We start from the raw sequence: 15,948 nt of genomic DNA on the forward strand, positions 1-15,948 counted from the left end.
CGTCGTGGTCAGAAAAGATGCTTGATATGATTTCAATTTTCTTAAATTTACTGAGGCTTGATTTGTGACCCAAGATGTGATCTATCCTGGAGAATGTTCCGTGAGCACTTGAGAAGAAAGTGTAATCTGCTGTTTTTGGATGGAATGTCCTATAAATATCAATTATATCTATCTGGTCTATTGTGTCATTTAGAGCTTGTGTTTCCTTATTAATTTTCTCTTTGCATGATCTGTACATTGGTGTAAGTGAAGTGTTAAAGTCCCCCACTGTTCTTGTGTTATGGTCGATTTCCTCTTTTATAGCTATTAGCAGTTGCCTTATGTATTGAGGTGCTCCTATGTTGGGTGCAGATATATTTATAATTGTTATATCTTCTTCTTGGATTGATCCCTTGATCATTATGTAGTGTCCTTCCTAGTCTCTTGTAACATTCTTTATTTTAAAGTCTATTTTATCTGATATGAGTATTGCTACTCCAGCTTTCTTTTGATTTCCATTTGCATGGTATACCTTTTTCCATCCCCTGACTTTCAGTCTGTATGTGGCCCTAGGTCTGAAGTGGGTCTCTTGTAGACAGCATACAGATGGGTCTTGCTTTTGTATCCATTCAGTGAGCCTGTATCTTTTGGTTGGAGCATTTAATCCACTCACGTTTAAGGTAATTATTGATATGTATGTTCCTATGACCATTTTCCTAATTGTTTTGGGTTTGTTTTTGTAGGTCCTTTTCTTCTCTTGTGTTTCCCACTTAGAGAAGTTCCTTTAGCATTTGTTGTAGAGCTGGTTTGGTGGTGCTGAATTCTCTTAGCTTTTGCTTGTCTGTAAAGCTTTTGATTTCTCCATCAAATCTGAATGAGATCCTTACCGGGTAGAGTCATCTTGGTTGTAGGTTGTTCCCTTTCATCACTTTAAGTATATCATGCCACTCCCTTCTGGCTTGTAGAGTTACTGCTGAGAAATCAGCTCTTAACCTTATGGGACTTCCCTGGTAAGTTATTTGTCTTTTTTCCCTTGCTGCTTTCAATAATTTTTTCTTTGTCTTTAATTTTTGCCAATTTGATTACTATGTGTTTCAGCGTGTTTCTCCTTGGGTTTATCCTGTATGGGACTCTCTGTACTTCCTGGACTTGGGTGGCTATTTCCTTTCCCATATTAGGGAAGTTTTCAACTATAATCTCTTCAAATATTTTCTCAGGTCCTTTCTCTCTGTCTTCTCCTTCTGAGACCCATATAATGCAAATGTTGTTGCATTTAATGTTGTCCCAGAGGTCTCTTAGGCTGTCTTCATTTCTTTTCATTCTTTTTTCTTTATTCTGTTCCACAGCAGTGAATTCCACCATTCTGTCTTCCAGGTCACTTATCCGTTCTTCTGCCTCAGGTGTCCTGCTATTGATTCCTTCTAGTGTAGTTTTCATTTCAGTTATTGTATTGTTCATTTCTGTTTGTTTGTTCTTTAATTCTTCTAGGTCTTTGTTAAACATTTCTTGCTTCTCTTGATCTTTGCCTCCATTCTTTTTCACGGTCCTGGATCATCTTCACTATCATTATTCTGAATTCTTTTTCTGGAAGGTTGCCTATCTAGACTTCATTAACTGTTTTTCTGGGGTTTTATCTTGTTCCTTCATCTGGTACACAGCCCTCTGCCTTTTCATCTTGTCTATTTTTCTGTGAACATGGTTTTTGTTCCACCCGCTGCAGGATTGTAGTTCTTGCTTCTGCCGTCTGCCCTGGGGTGGATGAGGCTATCTAAGTGGCTTGTGCAAGTTTCCTGATGGGAGGGACTGGTGGTGGGTAGAGCTGGCTGTTGCTCTGGTGGGCAGAGCTAAGTAAAACTTTAATCCCCTTGACTGCTGATGGGTGGAGCTGGGTTCCCTCCTTGTTGGTTGTTTTGCCTGAGGGGACCCAACACTGGAGGCTACCAGGGCTCTTTGGTGGGGCTAATGGCTGACTCTGGGAGGGCTCCCGCCAAGGAGTATTTCCCAGAACTTCTGCTGCCAGTGTCCTTGTCCTCACGGTGAGCCACAGCCACCCCCTCCACCCCCCACCACCACCCACATGCAGGAGACCCTCCAACACTAGCAGGTAGGTCTGGTTCAGTCTCCTATGGGGTCACTGCTCCTTCCCCTGGGTCCCGATGCACACACTACTTTTGTGTCCCCTCCAAGATTGGAGTCTCTGTTTCCCCAAGTCCTGTTGAAGTCCTGCAATCAAATCCCACTAGCCTTCAAAGTCTGATTCTCTTGGAATTCCTCCTCCCGTTGCTGGACCCCCAGTTTGGGAAGCCTGATGTGGGGCTCAGAATCTTCACTCCAGTGGGTGGACTTCTGTGGTATAAGTGTTCTCCAGTTTGTGAGTCACCCACCCAGCAGTTATGGGATTTGATTTTATTGTGATTTCGCCCCTCCTACCGTCTCATTGTGGCTTCTCCTTTGTCTTTGGAGGTGGGGTATCTTTTTTGGTGAGTTCCACCGTCTTTCTGTCGATGATTGTTCAGCAGTTAGTTGTGATTCCGGTGTTCTCGCAGGAGGGAGTGAGAGCATGTCCTTCCACTCAGCCTTCTTGAACCAATCTCTTGTTCTTTTTTTTTTAAGTTTGATTTTCAAATGTACTTTTTACTGCTTTTTCTCTCTCCCTCTGGATCTGATGGATGTTTTCTAGTTGTATCTTGCATGAAACAAAGGGAAAATTATTAGCTTAGAAGAATAAGGTAGTGGAAGCCTCTGTTGTTTTTACTTCCTAGCACCCATTCACTCTTCTCCTGGAAACAGTTATCCAGTTTATCTCTGGGAAGCTACCCTCTTTCCCACCTTCCATTTATATTTGTTGGGTGGAGCTCCCACCCCCTGGAGCAAGTGGCTCAGGCCTGGGCGATCACAGCATTGCACCACCCTGGCCGCAGTGTTTGTTTCAGGGAGAAGAAACCAACGAGACAGTTTCTGAGACTGTTAGGAAAAGGCTCTTTTCCACTGAACTTGAGATGGGAAGATGTTAGGTTGGAACTTCTGGTGGCCATCATCAGTCACGAAGGGACAGCGTGCCTGAGAATGGAGCCAATACACAGTGGTGTGTTATGATATGGATGGAAAGAGACCTGGGGACTGCGCTACAGGACAAAGCATCCTTGAAGCCAGCTCCACCCTTGAACTTCTCATTTACAACCCAATAAATTCTTTCTTCTTAAGCCAGTTTGGATGAGATCATTGATCAGTTAACCTGGGGAAAATGCCAATTAAAGAAGGGGGGTTCAATTCCAGGCTCTCCAATTCAGTTTACCACACTTTTCATCATTCAGATTTGGGGCTCATACCCACATTAATCGTAAGATGGTGCTGTGACTTTCTTCAGTTATTGTTCCTTGTGCTTTCATCTTCCCTAGCTAATGTTAATGGGGCAGGGTTTGAGTGTTCCTGGATTCCCTGGTGACAGTATCTTCTGGACACAACAAAAATGACATTCCAATTTGGTAATTCTTAGATTCATTTTTTCTCAGAGCAGACTTTTAGCTCTTACATTAAGATCTATGATCCATTTTGAATTAATTTTTGTGTGTGGTGTGAGGAATCAGTGAGGTAAAATCATTTTTGTTGCCTGAGGATATCTTACTGTTGCAGATCATTTTTTAAAAAGATTATTCTTTCCCTATTGAATTCTCTTGGCACCTTTTTTGAACAACATTAGACCATAAATGTAAGGATTTATTTCTGAACCCTCAATTCTATTCCATTGATCTATATTTCTATCCTTACACAGGTACCCCACCATCTTGATTTACTTTGTAATCAGTTTTGGAATTGGGTGATATAAATCCTTCAGGTTTTTCCTGTTTTTTTTTCCCTTCAAAACTGTCTTGGCTATTCTGGGTTCTTTGCTTTTCCATGTAAATCTTAGGATCAGGTTGTCAATTGAAAAAAAATTTAAAAACCTGCCAGGATTTTGAATATTGAATCTTCTAATCCATGTACATGGAATGCCTCTCTGTTTTGTTTTTGTTTTTGTTTTTGTTTTGTGGTACGCGGGCCTCTCACTGTTGTGGCCTCTCCCGTTGCGGAGCACAGGCTCCGGACGCGCAGGCTCAGTGGCCATGGCTCACGGGCCCAGCTGCTCCGCGGCATGTGGGATCCTCCCGGACTGGGGCACGAACCCGTGTCCCCTGCATTGGCAGGCAGACTCTCAACCACTGCGCCACCAGGGAAGCCCTGCTTCTCTGTTTTTAAAGATCTTCTTGATTTATCTCAGTAATTCATTGTAGTTCTCAGTATACAGACCTTGTACTACTTTTGTTAAATTTATTCCAATAAAAAATTTTTTTTGATGTGGACCATTTTTAAAGTCTTTATTGAATTTGTTACAATATTGCCTCCGTTTTATGTTTTGGTTTTTTGGCCCTGAGGCATGTGGGATCTTAGCTCCCCGACCAGGGATCGAATCCACACCCCCTGCTTTGGAAGGCGAAGTCTTAACCACTGGACCACCAGGGAAGTCCCCAAAGTATTCTTTTTGATGCTATTATAAATGAATTGTTTTCTTAATTCCAGTTTTGAATTGTTCAAACCTTATATCTTTTAAAGTAATTAAGAGAAGGACAAATATTTGTACAGGCTGTTAGTAGTTTTCATTTCTTTCTGTAGAACCCCCTTAACATCTGGTACCATTTCCTGTCCTTGAGAAGGACTCGAGTATTCTTGTAAGGCAAGACGGCCAGCAAAGTAGCTCAGTTTTTATTCATCTAGGCATGTTTTTATTTCATCTTTATTTTTTAAGGATAGTTTTGCTAGATATAGATATATTCACTGACTTTTTTAAAAAGAATTTTGAACGTCATTGCACTGTCTTTTGGTCTCCACTGTTTCAGATGAGAAGTCAGCTATTAATAATAGTGTTGTTCCAAAATCTCTCCATTAAAGTCCTGCATTGTCTCTGGTCACACTATCCTTCCCAACCGGAACTGCAACTTTAGGCTAGCAGAGCAACCAACTTAACTTAGCAGAGTTGCTGATTACCAATACTGCTCCTTTTATAATAGCCTGGTGAAACATGGATTTTCACTTTCTACTCCCAATCAAGTGAGTCCCCTCCAGCAACAAAGCTCTTGCTTTTCATGGCTAGCCTCACCCTGGCAAAATTACTACACTGACTGAACCATCCCAGAAAAGAACGCCAAAGATTCCCTCTGTTCTCGTAATAGAGCTCTAGCAGCTTTTTGTGAACCACCATTCCTCAATTTGTTGGTTGCCTTTAGTCAATCTCCAGAACCCTGAAATGGATGTTTAGGAGAATTTGATTGAGCTTTATAGCTGTTTTTTAGAAAAGGATTTGCCAATCTCTTCACTCTACCATAAGCACTGGTTGGGTGATTTGAACTATAATTTTACCCACTTATGAATATATTCATATCCTTAATTTTCTTGGACCATTTTGAATCAATAGGAAATATCTGTTGGTCAAAATCATTTCTTTGTAATTGTATAAAGGCTTTAAAATTTTGGTAACTCCCTAATAATCCGCTTGTCATAAAACACTCACCATACTCAATAGCAAATTGTCTGTTTGATTATCGTTAACCCTCTCTAAACTGGAAGCTTCATTATGGTAGGGCCTATATCTCTTTTGTTCACTACCTATATTCCAGGACCCAGCACAATCTGGTATATTAGGAGGTGCTTAGACTTACTTTTAAATATTTGCTAAGTAAACAAATAGATTTCCCCAACCCTGTTCCTCGTCTCACGTAGGTGAGGCTGTGCTGAGGTAATAGGGAAGAGCCTAGGAAATGTAAAAAGCATTTTAACTAGAATTCTATGGTTAAATATTTAGTCACTGGGGGTCTTCTTTACTTAAGAAAACAGTGCTTTGCTCTCAAAATGAGTGATCGTTTAACTCATTAGAGCTTTATTCTGTGAACCCTCAATGTATCTGAAGGCACTTAGCCTGTAGTTATAATTTTAGGAAGACAGGGCAATAGAATGGAAAAACTAGGACTGGGAATTTTGATTCACCTCTGTCAATAGCTGATTGACAGATACCTGATAACTGATTGAATAACTGATTGAATATCATTCTCTCTGGGCCTCCATTTTCTCATTTAAAAATGGTTTGCAAACATGGCCAAGCAGAAGAATCATCCATCAATGTCGTCCCATTGTTAGAATCCTTGGAGTTGAGGTGTGATCACCTGTATTATTAAAAGCTCCAGTGGTAAGTTTTTTGTAATCAGCTAGACTGGCAAATGGATAGTGTTTGAGACTCACTGGACTAGATGATCTCAACGGCCCCTTTCAGTCCTGAACTTACTCGCTTCCATTTATCTCAACAAAAGTGAAACTCTCTTTGGGTTATGCACCCAGGGTCACCCCAAACCTCTGTGTGGGAGGGTAAGTCTTTGAAGATGGAGTTTATTTAGGCCAAAGAAAAGACAGCTTCTGGCTTGTTTCTGCATAGTCACACAAAACGTGGGTGCATGTGAAACGGGAATTGGGGAAAGGAAACTTACACCTCTTTTGGCTGAATGACAATTGATATAGGAGGAGAACTGCTAATTATCTAATAAACGAAGCTGGCAGGGTATTTTGATCACTTTATTCTTTTTGAAACTGCAAGTGAGCATCTGCTACTGTCTCTTTCATTTCCCAACTTTTAGAAAAGCAGCCCTTCCCAGCATGAGCTTATTTCAAAATAAACTGAATAAGGCTTTGCGCGTACAGAGGGTGTGCTGGGTACTGTGAACAGGACTCTTCTTAACCGATTCCACAGTCTATTTTCCTGGGAATAGAATAAAATAAACTTTGAGGAAAGTGTGGCAGATAGCTGCCTAGACCGTGTAAATGTTCCTGCTTAAACACAGGCGTTTGATTCCTTTTTGTCTGTGAGAAATAAAGACCCATCTAGGTCCCTAAGAGGGAAGCTGAAATCAATGTAAGGATCTGAAGATGCTGGTGCGCTCTCTGTTGCTAGAACAGTGCTTCCTCTAGATGCCAAACCCTGATATTTGCTGAATTAGGCTTTCACTGGAGAAGCCTAGGTGCATGGTCGAACGGCTGCCCCCAAAGCACCAGAGATGTGCTCTGTCCTGCAAGAGAACCACAGGCTATGTTTCCCTCTTCATGGATGCTAGTGAACTTAGTGCTTTTTCTGATAGGTAGCAATTCTATTTAGAAAGCTGAAAATAATAAACGATTTTCATATACAATTTACTAACCCAGTGATTCTCAGTCTTCTTGGAATGATGAGCCACTTTGACAGAAATGTCTGATAGTAGTAGACATTTTAATTAAATTAAAATACGTTCCCCAGCAGAAATGTAACGTATCCACTAAAAACAACATATACAGAGAGCAGAGCAACACACACGAAAAACGTTTATAACTAAGTAACAAAGATAAGATTCCAGATTGCATGGCAAATGTTACTAATAAGTAAAATAGACACAGGAGAATTATTTAAAGGGAACATATAGAATAATAATAATTGCATTAGAATGGTGTGATTAATAGCTGATATTTTTTTCTTTTTCATACTTTCTGTAAGAAGGTTTAAAACATTAAAATCTCACTATGGCTAATTAAGAATAAACACTATTGAATGAAGATCATCTAATGATCTGAGCAGCCACCTATACCTCCCTGTCTTCCCCTTCCCCACACATTCCTTCAGTCAGAGTAACAAAGGAGGAGGCAAGAGTTCATTTATGGGAAAAAAAAGTTGGAGGTTTGAGTTGATTGCAGGCTTAATATGAGTCCAGCTATCCCAAGCTTAGGTGGTTTAGGGATGATGGACCACTGAACACACCTAGACTATTTTTTTTGTGTGTGTGTATGTGTGCATGCATTTATTTTATTTTATTGTTTTTTTAACATCTTAATTGGAGTATAATTGCTTTACAATGGTGTGTTAGTTTCTGCTTTATAACAAAGTGAATCAGTTATACATATACATATGTTCCCATATCGGATTGTGTATGAGAGCATCTATGTTACAAAGGATACTGACAAATCGTACTGACAAGGGGGAACTGACAAAGGAATGCTGAAAATGTTGCACCACCTGCTCCCTCCGTCTTGCACTTAAGTGGTCATCTATACCTATTCTATTTGAATCCGAACATGACTCTTCAGTCTAATCCAAGCTCCACTGCCACTACCTTGAATACCCCACTACCACTACCTAGTCTGCTTTAAAACCTTTAAGTTACTCCCTATGTTCTACAGCCGCCCCCTTCTAACACTGTGTTTCAGCTATACCTAGCACAATAATTTTTGGCATACGCTAAATAACAATAAATATTTGCTGAATGAAAAAGCACTCCTTTATCAGGTACTGTGTGAATGAGAGAATGAATCAAAGAACTGTCAACTATCATTTTCCAGAATAGTAGAATAAGGACCTCTGAAAATCTGCTCCTCCATGAAAGCAGTGAGAATATTAGAAAAAACTCTCAACTGTCAAAATGAACTTTATCAGAGCTCTGTAAATTAACTAAAGCCTTGCAACGATCTGAGGAGTGTTTATTTAAGAAATATGGCTGGACCTTTATAAGAACAGCAAGCTTTGTGGGGTATTAATTTGCCAGTCTTATCCACCTCTCCCTAGCTCTGCAATAGTCTTGAAAACAACTATGGTAGCTGTGGAAACCAGCAGCCCAGAAACCCACGATACGTTTGGAACTCCCCAAATACCCCATAACCAGAGAGTTGTCACTATTTGACCAGCAGCCCAGAAACCCACGATGCGTTTGGAACTCCCCAAATACCCCATAACCAGAGAGTTGTCACTATTTGACCTGCCTGGCAACTTGCTGATGGGCTCCATTCTCAGGGCTTGCCTTTACTGCAACTGACATGGATCTCACTCTGTGAAAACAGCCCTACCCATAGAGCATTTGTCAAATACAATCAGTGGCAATTGTTTAACATCATAGCTGCCTGAGACAGTGTTACCAGCAGGACTAACAAGAGGCTGACCAAATTCTTCAAAGAAATCCTGGAGAATGAGACGTCCATAGGGGGCTTTGAAAAGTAGTTCTGGCATATTCCTGGGAGTCAAAAAGGCCACGAATATGTACCAGGCTATGTATTTGCCCAGGAAAGACTTAAGAAGGCCTGATGGTCATAACTCTAGCTAACTCAGAATCTCTGTGCAAGCAGAAAGTGAAGCCAAAGGTAGAGTTGTAAACAGCTTTCCAGAGCACTGAAAGCATGGCCAAGCATGCACACATACAGCCCCTTTGCAAAGGCTGGAAAACATATTGGTTCAAGGCATTTAAAGAAACCTCTATCCAAAAAAATAAAAACCAAAAAAGCAAACCCCAAGAATTTCAAAAGAAAGAAGTCTCTATCTAATCACTAGTTGGCCACTAACCTTACTGAATAGAGACTTCAGTGGCCAATACAACAAAGAATATAGACTTTACAAAGTTAGTCCAGGAAGATCACTAAACAAAGAAATAGTTAATAACTACCACAACAAACAGCAATAATAACGAACCCTGAGGAGGGGAGAGAAATCTAATTTCCAGAACTGGCATATTGTATTATTTAAAATGTCCAGTTTTCAACAAAAAATTATGAGACATACCAAGAAACAGGAAAGTATTACCCATCTGGAGGAACAAAACACTCAATAGAAATTGTCCCTAAGGAAGTCCAGATGATGAATACTAGACAAAGTCTTTAAATCAGCCATAATAAATATGTTTAAAGAATCAAAGAAAGCTATGTCTAAAGAAGTAAACTATGAGAACAATGGTTTAATAAATAGAGAATATCAATAGAGAGAGAATAAAATTATAAATAACAGCCAAATATAAATTATTTTCAAGTGCATATGAAAATCTTCCAGGATAGACTATATATGCAGCTACAAAACGGTAAATCACAATAGATTTAAAATAAATGAAATCATTCAAAGTATGTTTGCCAACCATGATGAAACTTAACTGGAGATCAACAATTAGAAAGACATTGGAAAATCTTTAAATATTTGAAAATTAAACAATACGCTTCTAAATAATATATGAGTCCAAAAAATCACAAGGGATATTAGAAAATATTTTGAACTGAATGAAAACAAAAACAAAACATATCAGAATTTATAGGATGCAGCTAATGCAATGGCCTAGGGGAAATATATAACCCAAAGAAGCCTATATCAGAAAAGAAGGTAGGTCTAACATAAATAATCCAAACTTCACCAAAAGAAACTTAAAAGAAAAAAAGACAAAATGAAGCAAAAAACAAACAAAAAAATTAAACCGAAAGTAAGCAGAAGGATAGAAGTAATACAGACCAGGGTGGAAATCAATAAAATAGGAAAATAAAAGCAATAGAGAAAAATAAATGAACCCCAAACTTGGTTCTTTGAAAGATCAACACAATTTGGGAGAAGATAAATAATGTCTGCAAAGTTTAAGGTTGGCAATCATTGTTTGATCCATTCTAAAGGAGCTCATCAGCTCTTTCAACATGAAGGGCAATGATCCAGGGAATCTTCCCCTTATCCCAGTGGATTGATACTAGAGGGTATTTGTGACTATAGCATTATAGTGGGTGAACTTCATATTTAGGGAGATTACATGGCATCATCAAATGCATTTCTGAAGGATTTTCATTTTGAGAAGTCCCTCAGCTCTCATAATATATGATTGCCCACACCTGCACCTTTCTTTGAATTATGGAAAGGCAATCAAGAACATCAATGAGCAATATTTGACCTGAGTCTTGAAGTTTGGGTAAAACAGAGGTTTGCATTGGGGAGATCATCCAAGACCATGGAGTGGCTGCCTCGCTTTAGGAGAGACTTTAAACAAGCACTTACTTTGTATGTAGGTGGAGATCAGTCAAGCTGAGAGGTGCCTCAGCCCTGGTGGGGCGACTGCTGAACGGTCTGGAGATTTCAAACCATGTCCAGTTGCACATGCATAGCTGCGAATACACATTGGGCATGGCTGTTGACTCAGGACAGGGAGCTGGGACAGGTCTGCTTCCTCAAAGCTTTTCAGCAAATTCTATTACCCATTGTGCAATCTGCTTCTCTTAATTTCACAGAAGTACATTTTCATCTTCAATTATTAAACCTGTTTAAAGTCCTGGTAATCTTCCATTTGTTTGAAGAAACAGAAGTATCAGCACACAATGTAAATTAAACCTACTGTTTCCTGTTTGGGGCTGGGGCTCGAAGACAATATTTGTTGCTATGAGAATGGATTTAGCATTTGAGAGACAAACATGTAGGACTACATATGCATTGCTATATTTCTTTTCTGGTTGACAGACACTAACCTTTATTCTAATGCATTAGGTTTATTCATAATGCTGAATCCACAAACCAAGCTATAAACAATTCTGCCTTGATGATCATGGGATCACAAGTCGTTCTAAAGTGAAGAGAAAAAAAAAAAAAATAAAAATAAAGTGAAGGATCTCCTACTAAGGTAACCAGGGATTAGGAATTCTAAGCATATTCTGATTCTGAGTAACAAAGAAGCTTTAGCTTTGAAAGAATATTGGAAAACCCGCTCCTAAAATGTATAACACTTTGTGCTAACAGTGCATCTGGTTCCTAGTCAGCCTTCAAGGAATATACATTGAGTGAATGGTTGAATCAATGAATATGCCTTCATGGACTTCCATCAACATTCTGCCTCTCCCCAAGGGTAAGGAAGCAAAATGACAGCTTTCTCAACTAAAATTGGTTTTATAGTTTATCAGAAACTTAATGTGAATCTCTTTATATTGACTTTAAACCTAGGTTGCTCTACATTATACCTGCTTTCTAGTGTGGAGAAAAAAATATCTAACCATCTCTTTCTCTACTTAAAATGTTAGGTATTTCACTTAATATTTAATCCAGGCCCATGGAAATCCAAGCAGGTCTAATTTCTGTGATCCAGTCCATAGCAATCCTACAAAATTTAATGCAAAAGAATGTAGCATTTCTGGTATGGGCATCAGAAATGAGAATAATTTTAAAGCAAAAGTAAGCAAAGCAAAACAAACAAACAAGCAAAAAATCAAGCTGATACACAAGAGAATGTGAACCGACAAACACATTACCTTAGAAAAAAGCACGATTGCAAACTGCCTCTGGGGAGCCTCCCTGCTCCCCTCCTTTTTCTTTACTTCTCTAGCTGCAAGAGAATTTGCTGGAAAATGGATCGAAATCTATGACACTTAGATACTTTTCACAAAAGCAAAAGCAAAAGCGAAAGCAAAAGCAAAGAAGCATTGGTCAACATAAAATGAAAACAGGTGTGACCCTTCCCCAACCTTCCACCTCACCTGAGTTAACTGCTTTCTCTTCTCTTCCCTTTCTTCCTGCTCTTTGCTCCTGGTCTCCTTTCAAAGTCCTCATTGTCTCTGTTGCTGACTTCTCCTTTGTCACTTTAGAGTCATTTTCTCCTCCCTCTGTTTAACTTGGAAATAAAAAAGCACATGCAAAGCCTTTGCAAAGTGTGCTTGGTGTTCTTGTTGGAAAACATTTATGTGATTTGTGGCTGCATCTGATCTAGGTCGCCTCCAGATTCAAAGCAGAGTTACAGCCCTCCCTCTGAGAAACCTGTAGCCAACCCAAGACATGGCAGTTAAAAGTATCCCTGGATGAGAGTTTCTGCCTGAAAAATCTGCTTCTCTGTTTTTTGCCACTTAATATTAAGTAATTCTGATGGATGTTCTGAACCTATTTCTCTGACTCTTGCCTAGATTCTGAGGCTATTTTCTCAGCTATCTGCATACTCTTTGGGCTGCATATCTGGACTCTGGGTCTTTTTGATATACTGACTTTCAAGCACTTCAAGCACTGACTGCCCTTTTGGTCTTGGATATAATGCTACGTCTAACCTTTAAAACCAGGGTTTCCCCCTCTTTTGTTTCCAAAATTGCAAATGGAATAGAAAAGAGTATGATATAATGGAAAAAAGCATTTGGACTCCAGTCAAAAGACCTAGAGTTTGAATACTATCTTTCTGGTTACCAATTTTGGACCCAGGAGAAGTCTCTTACTTTGACTCCTGGATTCCTCATCTCCAAAGTGGTACCAATAATAAATGCTGGATTCCTTACTTAGGAGGGACCACCTAGCTTCTGATTCCATGCCAGAAAAACTTCCTTCCTCTCACCCTAAACACTGCTCCTCTGAATGGCCATATTCCAAGATGATGGTTAGGCCACATTTATGCCTGTTTGGGGGTCACTGTTTGTTGGCAGATGACATACGTGTGTGTTTCTCTCTCTGCTGCTTTTCTTCTGTTCCTGTTGTCTCTGTGCTCCAGTACCAGGAGCCCTGTAGCCTGGCCGTACGTGCTTTCCTCTTTCTCCTCTACCTGCGGGATAGTATCCTTCTCCTTAGGCTTGGTAAGCATTTGGTGGTTGGTGAGCAGATGAAGCCATCTTTGATCTGGACCTAAGTTATCAGTTGCAACTTGGTTTTAAGATAGAATCCTGTATTGGGCTACTGGGCACTGTACCAGCGAAATAACATTGTGGTATTTTGCTTCCCATTGTTTTTGTTTCTTGGGTGTATTGCTTCCTCTAGGACCTCAACCTTCTCTCATAAGGACTTAGAGAAAAACTATATAAAAGAAGTAAGAAGAATGAGTTTCTAACCTAAGATTATACCAGAGAGTCAAACCTCACTCAATCTTTAACACCTTCCAACAAGTTTTTGTGAAGATTTAGAGGCAATATACACAAAGGCCCCTAGTGCAGTCCATAACAGAGGCTTATTTTTTTTAAAATAAATTGACTTTTTTTTTTTTTGGCTGCATTGGGTATTCGTTGCTGCACATGGGCTTTCTCTAGTTGCATCGAGCGGGGGCTACTCTTCATTGCGGTGCGTGGGTTTCTCATTGTGGTGGCTTCTCTTGTTGTGGAGCACGGGCTCTAGGCGCGTGGGCTTCAGTAGTTGTGGCTTGCGGGCTCTAGAGCGCAGGCTCAGTAGTTGTGGCGCACGGGTTTAGTTGCTCCGTGCCATGTCGTATCTTCCTGGACCAGGGCTCGAACCCATGTCCCCTGCATTGGCAGGCAGATTCTTAACTACTGTGCCACCAGGGAAGCCCCACAAATGCTTATTGACTGCTGGTACCTTGAATCCTAGAGTCTTGCTACTAAGGGCAGTCCGTGTACGAACAGTATCAGCATTGTCTGAGAGCTTATAAGAAAATAAGAACCTTGGGTTATACCCCGAACTATTAATCTGCATTTTAGCAAGATTCCCAGGTAATCACTAGGCACGTTACCGTCTGAGAAGCATTGCTGTAGAGCATACATGTCCTTCATGCTGGCCTGCGTGCTCCAGTCTCCTGTTTCTCTCCCACACCCATGCTGCCTGTAGCTTGGATGGCCTCCCAGACGGAGGGGCACATTGTTACCAATGGCATGCTTTCCAGTTAACTCAGATACTTCTGCCGAGGAAGTCTGAAGAGAAGCTTGTAGTGGTGAAGTTACCTTTTCCTAAAGGAAATGTGAACTAGCATACGTTGAAGAAACCCATAGAAAGGAAGCACAGGCAGGTACAGAAGCAGAGCTCGTCTGAGTGTGGTTTGAGACAAATCCCCGAGTGCAGAGAGCGCTTGCCTTCTTAATGAGCTCGCAAGTGATGGATGCCTCTCCAGAGGGTCCTTTGCTTCCAAGAGGGGAAAAAGTATAACTGAGCTTATAGATCGTTCTTTCTACTCCAGAGAAATGTGTGTGTGAGCTCTGAAGGACAGAAGCTCTATTAAAGTTCCCAGTGAGTTCGGTTAGATCAGAGTGAGTGGGGTTATAGATTTTTGACTTGCACCTTCTTATTAATATTCATTAGATTTGGATATTATCAAACCAATGGTGGTTTATTTTAAAATTCCTGAATCTTTTACCTGTACTTTCATGTTGTTTAACTATTATCTTAAGATGTGTTGTCTTTTTCCATTGTCTTCCTTTTCAGATTTTTCCTTTTCTTTGTACTAAGTTGTCATAATGGGTTATCCGAAGAAACTTTTTCTAAACAAAACCTTTTTTTAAAGCAAAAGTAAGCAAAGCAAAACAAACAGGCAAAAAAATTAAGTTGATACACAAGAGAATGTGAACTGACAAACACATTACCTTAGAAAAAAGCACGATTGACAACAAACATTAAACATCTATATGGTGGCTACTGAATAAGATGCAAATCTCATGTAAAACAGAAGTTTGGAAACAGATCAGTGATAGCCAGAGGGTAGAGAAGGGGGCTGATTATGAAGAGGTGTGAGAGAATTTGTGGGGGAGGTGATGGAACTGTTCTATGTCTTGACTATGATGGTGGTTACTGGAACATATGCATTTGTTAAAACTAACTGTACACTTCAAAAGGGTAAATTTTAAAGTATGTAAATCATAACAAAATAAGAAAGGGGGGGAAGTTCCAATCTGAAAACAAATTTAAAAAATTACACTGTGTTGCATAAGACGTGGGTATGTGTGGGTGTATATGTTCTTACCTTTGAGATGCAGCTGTGTTGGTTAAGAATATGGCTCTTAGAGCCAGAGGACCTGAGTTTGCCCTGAAAGTTATGAAATTCTTTGTTGCCTCAGTTTCCTAATCTGTCAATTGAGGTAACAGCAGCATCTACCTCATGGGGGCTATTGTTAGGAATAAACAACAACAAAGACAATGACAAAACAGGGTAATGGGCACTGAAAATTTAAGGCTTTGCAATGGGAGAAAGTCTCCGATGTTTTCTTTTTCCTCACCTCATGCTCGGTGAGGTCATCTTGTCTCTGCTGAAAAACAGTCTTCATCACAAAACGCCCACACGTAAGTCTTCCCAGCCTGCCATATCAGGCAGCCACTGCTGAGGAAGTGCTCTGGAATAAACCTCAGAGAGAGAATAAATCACCTCTCATGCCATGCTCCCTCCAGGTGAGGACTGAGGTCATTGCAAGAGGCATAACAAACAGTTGACACAGTGTACCAAACTAATAGATTCTATAAGGAAA

General features: G+C 40.1%; 1 long non-coding RNA gene across 2 annotated transcripts in view; it reads right to left on the reverse strand.

Moving 5' to 3' along the window:
- The window catches only part of LOC137226565 (uncharacterized), a 115,194-nt gene extending 100,161 nt beyond the window's left edge, over positions 1 to 15,033 (reverse strand). Inside the window, exons 1-2 of one of the 2 annotated variants that reach the window (XR_010944404.1) lie at positions 12,274 to 15,033; positions 10,811 to 10,917 (exon numbers count right to left, since the gene is read on the reverse strand). This is a non-coding gene — a long non-coding RNA (uncharacterized lncRNA). Of the gene's footprint in view, positions 1 to 10,810 lie in introns of both variants that reach the window. The other variant, XR_010944403.1, reaches the window with a different exon arrangement.
- Positions 15,034 to 15,948: the final 915 nt, after the last annotated feature.

Source organism: Pseudorca crassidens, chromosome 6 (genome assembly GCF_039906515.1).
Source record: "Pseudorca crassidens isolate mPseCra1 chromosome 6, mPseCra1.hap1, whole genome shotgun sequence".
In the NCBI taxonomy this organism is placed as follows: Eukaryota; Metazoa; Chordata; class Mammalia; order Artiodactyla; family Delphinidae; genus Pseudorca; species Pseudorca crassidens.